This window comes from Branchiostoma floridae, chromosome 1 (assembly GCF_000003815.2).
Source record: "Branchiostoma floridae strain S238N-H82 chromosome 1, Bfl_VNyyK, whole genome shotgun sequence".
Lineage (NCBI taxonomy): Eukaryota > Metazoa > Chordata > Leptocardii > Amphioxiformes > Branchiostomatidae > Branchiostoma > Branchiostoma floridae.
In genome coordinates, this window is record NC_049979.1 from 10,061,162 (window position 1) to 10,067,497 (window position 6,336).

Here is a 6,336-nt window from a genome sequence, read left to right on the forward strand (position 1 = left end):
TGTTACATGCAAGTTATATGTGCATGTATGTCAAGCAAGGTAATTGGCCTATGATTTATTGTAAGTGCATTACAGTAATGATGATTAAAACATTCAATTTGCCACTTCCTACTGGATAATCCTTCCACTGAAACAAGATTCAAGAGCCAATTCCTTAGCAACATGTAACAATTACCCAATGCCTTTGGAATTGGCATCTACAGAAAGAGGTAATGAGACATTCTACTTCCTCTTGGCACCTCAAGGCAAAATGGACTTCAATTGCCAGACATATTTGTATATTTATATATTTGTGCACAAGAAGCTATCATGTTTTGCTTGATAAAGCTTGTAAAGCTACTTTAGCTTTTAGTGTTCACTTTGATAAAATGTAACAGTTATCATTAGCAATGCCCATGGTCCCTTTTTCCATCATAACATTGCCAAAAACAAATAATACCCCATGTAGACATGTAGTTATTGAATAAATTTATTTCAAACTTTCACTTGACACACATTGTGAAACTTCAAGCAACAAATTTGATAATTGACATAATCCATTTATGACATTAGCTACTTGAAAAATTTATCAGATAGTTGCCCTGGTGTCTATTATGTATATGCACATGTAACGTTACATTTATTAATAGGAGACTGTGGAAAGTCATATTTTGTCCTATAAATTGCTACATTTGCAGGAATGTGCCCAAGGACACACGATGACAGGTGTACTCAAATGGACATGTGGATAGGTGGTATCACAATCATGAGAAGTTAACATGACATCCTGCTATATTATACAAACTGGAGGTTCATAAAAAGCCTCAGACTTCCACCCTGATGAAGACACAACAGGTACTAAATTCCCTGCACGCAATATAGCTCTCACACCGGCCATGTCCTCTGTATCAGGTTTCTAATGCACATCTTCAATAACGGGAACGGACGTGTCAATGCTTGCACTTCCTCAAGACGACAGCTCGAAGACAGGAAACAAGTCAATGACTTCCGTTGCTATTTATGAATGTGAGACACTTCCTCCTTCTCCTCTGTTTGTTAATAATTCAACTGCTAGGTCATGCCACACCTGGCAAAGTACATTGTGTACCTGTGCGGTGTAAGATAAGGATCTGTGGTGAAATTGGCCCTCCCACTGCAGCGCTGTGACAAGGCTATTTTAACCATCTGTCCAAATAACCCTGACTGAAACAGGAATAGCTGTTGGTGCGTCCATCCAAGGGTGTATCAAGTACTTTATGGTCATAATTTCTGCCTGCACATTTATAGCTGTGACGGAGCATACCAGCTGCACCAACTTCAGTCGCTCAAAGAATTTCAGAAGGAGGGCAGATCACACAGTCATGTTTTTCTGTCTTGTAAATGAAGACAAGTGGAGTTAAAATTGTTCTTTGTTACATCAGTAACACCTTGATACTTACCAAATTGCCAGACATTTTTATCATCCATGCTTCAGGTATATTTGTTTTAGATCATAGATCATCTCTGTCCTTTTTGTTTGTTCTAGTTTCTCATGTTTAATATAGTGTTGTCAAAGTGATGCTTCTTATTTACAATGTTCTGTTCTTTTAAGTGATGGGTTTACTGAAGCCGATCCTTGTTGATGATATGAAAAGTGAACAAAATAAGAAATGAAATTGAAAAACAAAACAAGGCTCAGTGGAGTTCCTCCTGGATTGGAGACATTGCAGGGTCAAATTCTTCTGGTGTCATGAGGAAGCAAATTAAAGAAACTGAAAGTTCCTGGAGGGAACCCAACCCAAGAGGAAGTCTTTAGTGTTGACCTTAGCATCAGAAAATGTGCTAGGGGTGACAAACATGTTCCTCTTCATGTGTTTTAACAGTACTCAAAGTCACTTGTATAAACATGATGCAGCAAAGTCCACCTCGCCAAGGAGAAAATGAAAATAAGGAAGAATGTTTTAGACATGGTCATACCTCCATAACACCAACATTATAACAGAATAGGATATCAAGTTTGCACTCTCCTGATGCTGAAAAATAACTTCTGACACTTGGCATACGCTAACGTTTGCGTCACAATGCTATATGAAGTCTCCTTTTAGAAGCATGTTTTGACAACTAAATGGCTTAATTCTATTTATAACTCACTTCAATGATGTCGTCTTGTTAATAATTCAGTCACGTAAATTGATACTCGACAAGCTGTTAACACCTAAGTTGTATCTTGTATTATACACACTCCTTCACCAAACAATGCCATTCACTCTGCTTATTTATCTGAATTGCCAAAAAAAATGTAAATGCGAGAAATTTCCCTGTTTGAAACGGTCTATGAAATATTACATTCTAACAATGCCATTATCATGAGTGCCGTAAAAAAGGTGCCTTTTTGTGTTCAGTTATTATGATATTTAGGCAGCATGTCATTCAATCTTGCAGGTTATTTTCCATGTAGTAATAAAATTGTTTTCTATAACATTATAATGTTACATTTGTATTGAATCAGATGTTTTTTGAGAGAACTAATGTTATAAGCAGTTTGCTTTTTGCCCAATCCTTAATAAACAAATATGAAGAAAACAATAAACGTAGGTATACAGCTAGTGTTTCCTGATACGCCCCTCACAAAAGGGGATGAGGTTTGTGAAACAACATTGACGTATTAACTGGTGATATGATTTACTTCATTTGTTTGATTTTCTGCACAAAGCTGATAATTCTCACCCACCACTCAGTGGGCTCCAGGAGAGCTTTGAATACTTTTTGACGTTACGTAGTGCCGGGTCTGGAAAATAACAAGTGACACCCTGTCACACCAAAACTCATATATGGCTCCAAAACAAGTATGAGTTTTTGAATGGCCTTGTGTCATACCTTCTATGCTCCATCCACATAAAAGTGTAACAAAAAAATAATCTAAACCCAAGGCTCAAACCAAAGTACATTATATACACATGAAAAAAAAAACTTATTTGCTTTCATTATGAATAAACTGACCCGCTCATTTTCATCCTTGTCAAACAGAAATTGAAACTCTTTGATACCTTTTGTGTACCAATTGACCCACTTGTGCTGCCCTTTTATGTTGTACCCAGATGTTTTTTTTCTCCTTTTTACATTTTAAAATTACCAGGTGACCTACAACCATAAAACAATTGTATCCAATTTGCAGTCCTTGGAGAAGAAGAAAGACATAAAAATGCACATTCTGACCAGGGATTGACCCTGCATCTGTGTGTTCATAAAAAAATTAGCATACATGGTAAGTACCATGCAAGACACTGATGACATCATGTCTACGAAACAGGGATGTGGCTCTACACCAGTAATCTTTTGTCTACACACAAAGCAGTACAATCAGTGATAGCAGGAGAATTCTTAGATCCATGGCTCTACCTAACCTTACTGCGAGTTTGGAAAAAAAAATCAAAGATGCGGTTGTACTGTCACAAGTGAACCCAGCTGGTTTGTAATTTGAACAAAGAAATTACTTTGATCCAGTACATCATATCATAAACATGACTCATGCTGACTCTTGATTAAATCAAAAGAAATCCATTGTTATTTCCCTCACATATATCCTCACATTGCCAGTAAAGCATACTCCTTTCTGGCTATAGCCTTTATTGATACTTAGTCTTTGAGACAGAACATGTTGACATTTTCAAAGTGACTGAACCATTCCACAGCAAAGTGGCATTACGTTATACTCGGGCCATTTAAGATTTCCTACCAGCCTGTACCACAGTGACGCCTATGGATTATCCAGGGGGGAATAAGCATGTGGGTCGGGGTGACTAATTAAAATTCAGGCCAAAAATCATCACCAGTGTTCAGGTGGTGACAAAAAGGCAGGCTGCACAGACAGGGTGACCTCTGGGTGACAAATTCAAGCCGAAATCCCAGATGACCACTATGATTCTGGGTCATTACAGACATTTATATACAGCTGCATTTACATCGGACAACTGTCAAGACAGGAATGATGAGGGGAGGAGGAAAGGGAGCCATGATTGGCTGATGTTTAAGTGTGCCGCAAGACAAAGACAGGCTTCAAACTTTTATCCTGATGAAGATTTTGCACGGGCATCTGGAAACAGTGAAAACTTTACTTGCCGCATTAAATTGGAGTGACACACACAGTCTAATACTTCAATATGATACCACAAAAACTTTGGATTTCAGGCCATATTTGCCTATCTCCTCCCTTTATGCTCATAAAATTCTGTATGTTTCTACTACTACAGTACTACTACTACCTCCCCATGTTTGGTTTATCTATGAGGTAACGGGATACAGGGGCTGATGTGTGTTGCTGCTGTTTTATTATTATCATGATTATTATCATTATTATTTTGTTTAAGTGTAGAGACATCTACCTCTGCAGGAGGTAAATCCATGTTCTACCACAAGTATCACATTACCAGGTGCTGCTTCATGGTAAATACAGTTTTGCATTCATCAAGCATACTGATAACATAGTGAGACTGACTTCATTACAAAGAAACACAACAGTTTACCAACATGCTTCCTCAACAGATAAGGACTTACTTAAGGTGAAAAAAACAGGCACTGCAATTATAATGGCACTGCATTTGTACTGTATGACCTTGTCTGAAAGATTTAAGTGACACAGATTTTGACAGAAATGTATTAGAAGAAAGGATATGAACGTAATCTTCCGTACCGCGGAACTTTTAGTGACTTAATTAAGCGGGATACAAATGCACCCTTGTGGGACACGTTGTTTGATTTGACCTACACAATTCTGCAGCATCCACCTTGAAGGAAAACAAGATTGCCATTGCAGAATTGTGATTGAAATTTGCTGATGTTAATCTGCCTCAAGATTGGCAGGTCCCCTGGTCCCCTTAAGTGTGTGATCTTAATTGTGCCGCACTAATCAGGATCCCTTCTCCAGCTGCACACTCCGTCCTGCTCCCACCCATCCATCACAACACCTGCCACTTACAAACATCAAATCACTAAATTACTCCTCACGTAATTAGTCGTCTTGTTTGCTAAGTCCAATCAAGCTCAGGACTCCTCTGTTTGTGTAATGTGCGCCACACTTGTCACCACGCTGTGCCTTAATTCACGTTCAAATATGCGAGGGAACGCTGATTACTTAGGACTGAAACACGACAGAGTCCCGCGAGAGAGGGGTCCGCGGGGAGAGGAGACAATTCATCAAGACAGATGAGTCAGGGAGCTTTATGTTGTGTGCCCATTGTGAGTATTGCATTCGACCCACCAGATGTCAGGCTAGGTTTCACTTAACAATCTCTGCTGCTAATAACGTGCACAGGAATTAAAAATTTAGCAAGTTTTGTCTGGGAAGTCAGCTGCCTCACCCCCATCCGGCACGCCGGTCCCTGCATGCGTATTCTTAAACCACAGGCAGATCAGGTTGTACTATTACCCCATTATTGGGTTTACAAGGACTTGCAATGTCAAAAACAGCAACACAGGCATTGCCTAGTTTATTACACAATAATTACTGCAATATATTAAGATTGCAGCCATCCTTATGTACTAATTGTACTTTGCCCAAAATTAAACAGTGATTCAGCGGTTACATGCTTGCCTGCATAGTTACAAAGACTCAGATGAATGGTTGATTTTTTTTATTTTAATGGTAGAATAAATAGAATTTTTATTATGTTTCCATTTCCATCCCTTCAAGCACCATAGGTTTTGTTGTGGGGTGGTAGTTGAAACTGCATTTCATAAAACAATGGTGGTAATACTGAAAATGACATTGTTGGGGGTAACTCAAGGGCAATGCAGAATCTCATTTCTTTATGGGGAGGAAACATTCACAGCTTTACTTTGACAAGAGCAACGTATCCACCCCCATGGCAGCACCACATGCCACGAAATTAGTAATTCTGCAGAAGTCTCAATCAGCCATAGGGCTTCTACTTCCATTTTGAAAAGTTTTTCCAAGTAGCAAGGGAGTCTTCATTGCATGATCCCCCATTTGTGCAGCATCCCCTTGAGGTTACTACACAATCTGAAGTGTCACTGGCGATCAGAGTTCCACTAATGTCCCCGTCACTTCAGATCCTGGATTGCTCGGTGAGGCGCCGGTAAAGTCCTGCTTGTCAGGGTGCTTCATAAACCTCAAGAACAATCTCGGCAACACTCACGGCACTGCGGGCCTCTCCAAACAACCGCACTAAGAAGGAAACAACCCTTCAGAAACCTGTTACAGGCTGTATCCTTGTTGGGAGAGTGGCTGGCTAACGCACTTAACATTATACCTGTGATAAGGTGACAGATCAGAAGTGCGGCAGGCTTGTTCAAGGCACATCTTTCGGGGCCGAAGATGTTGGTGCTATGCAAATGACATCTTGCTATCAGCAGGGATTG